Raw genomic sequence first — 2324 nt, 5'->3', positions numbered from 1 at the left:
ATGTGTCGGGGGCTAGGGTCAGTCTGTTACATCTGGAGTATTTCTCTTGTCTTATCCGGTGTCCTGTGTGTATTTAAATATGCTCTCTCTAATTCTCTCTTTCTCTCTTTCTGTCTTTCTCTCGGAGGACCTGAGCCCTAGGACCATGCCTTAGGACTACCTGGTATGATGACTCCTTGCTGTCCCCAGTCCACCTGGCCGTGCTGCTGCTCCAGTTTCAACTGTTCTGCCTGCGGCTATGGAACCCTGACCTGTTCACTGGACGTGCTTGTTGCACCCTCGACAACTACTATGATTATTATTATTTGACCATGCTGGTCATTTATGAACATTTTAACATTTTAACATCTTGACTATGTTCTGTTATAATATCCACCCTGCACAGCCAGAAGAGGACTGGCCACCCCTCATAGCCTGGTTCCTCTCTAGGTTTCTTCCTAGGTTTTTGGCCTTTCTAGGGAGTTTTTCCTAGGAGTTTTTCCTAGCCACCGTGCTTCTTTCACATGCTTTGCTTGCTGTTTGGGGTTTTAGGCTGGGTTTCTGTACAGCACTTTGAGAATATCAGCTGATGTACGAAGGGCTATATAAAAATAAATTTGATTTGATTTGAAATTTGATCAATACTATGACAGTGGATATTGCTTGTCCGCCTGCCGCTAACTCTAGCAGGCTTGTAGCTGCGCTTCCACGTCACACATGGTTAGTCGAACGCCAAACTCTTCGTTGAGACAATGCTGAAAAATCAACCCATGTGCAAGTCAGTGCCACAGTTTCATTTGTGAAGAAATCAAAATGAAAGAAAATTTATTTTTACAAATTCAGCAGACTATGGTGTGAAATAGGCTTTTAGAAGTGCTGTCTTTATTTGATTACTTAATTAATTAATGCCGTCTTTGGTGTGCTTATCGCTCCTTATTCTATGTGTGGAACAGCTTGTTGTGTTGTGACCTCTGACCCTGTCAATTTGACTGTTAAACTCATGGGTACACTAGCAATGGCTGGCAGTCTTGACTTGAATAGGAACTACCATCTATGGTTGGTTGTGGCTGTCAGTTTGTCTTTTGCACATTTCTAAATACAATAGTGTGAAAAAACATACAGTTTGGTAAGCAAATGCTGTTGTTACTTTTTGGTTTATTTGTTTTCATTTGAAATTGTCAAAATTAAGTAAGGTACTGAATTGTAACCCAGAAATGATTTGATATTGAGATAAAAACAGCTGCATTAGACCTTTAAATGCTCTCCAAAGGAGGACATATTGTCATTCTATTCATAAAGGCTACTAGCCTAATGAATAAATAAAGGTAAACCTATGTTTGTGCATCAGTGTCCCTCTGCCGAAGAGATGTCAGTATGACATCTTACTATAGCAAAATGACATTGGCTAAGGCTAGCTGGCCAGTCAAGTGGATCTATTACACTAACAAGGATCCTATCAGTAGGGTACAACAACATGAGAAGTGAGAATGTATATTGTATTTCTAATCTCTCTCTCTCATTCCCTTCCTGTGTGGGTGGGTGTAAATGATTTCTCTAGGGACTACAGGAGGGCCTGGTTTACCATTAGGTAGTCTGAGCACCCATAGGCACACCATGTTCAAGAGGAGTGTCACCATGTTAAGTAATTACACACATCGCCTGCTACAGAGCTATAGGACAAACCAAGGTCGCCTCATCTCAAGGTTGGAATGCATTTACTGGAGAATTCTACAGAGAATTGACTAATATTGTCACGCCCTGACCTGAGAGAGAGGGTTTGTTTCTCTATGTGGTTAGGTTAGGGTGTGGGGTGGGGTGGGCATTCTATGTTTTTGTATTTCTTTGTGTTGGGCATAGTATGGTTCCTAACCAGAGGCAGCTGTCTATCGTTGTCTCTGATTAGGAACCATACTTAGGCAGCCTGTTTTTCCTGTGGGTTTTGTGGGTAGTTGCTTTCTGTTTAGTTTGACGGAACTGTTGGCTGTCATTTTGTTTATTTTGTCTAGTGTTCGTTTTCATTAAAAAATAACGATGAGCACTCAACACGCTGCGCCTTGGTCTCCTCTATATGACGCCAGTTACAAATATAACCCTTTATCAAAATAAGAGCAGGGCTAGTAATACATTCATACTTTTCTAACATTGTCTTTTGCTCCAAGTTTGCTTGTTCTTTCAACAGGCAAAGCCAGCACAGTGTACAATACTTGCTTTTAGCCCATGTCTCTCTTTCTAATAATACACACAAAAGGCAATCATGGAAAGGGGACAGTATGGGTCTAGACCCCACCCCCCTCCTGCCGCTACTGGCTCCAGCTCCTTACACCTCTCTGACAAAAAGAAACAGC

The sequence above is a fragment of the Salmo salar genome, chromosome ssa07, assembly GCF_905237065.1.
Source record: "Salmo salar chromosome ssa07, Ssal_v3.1, whole genome shotgun sequence".
NCBI classification, from domain to species: Eukaryota; Metazoa; Chordata; class Actinopteri; order Salmoniformes; family Salmonidae; genus Salmo; species Salmo salar.
Note: the sequence above shows the minus strand (reverse complement) of the source record.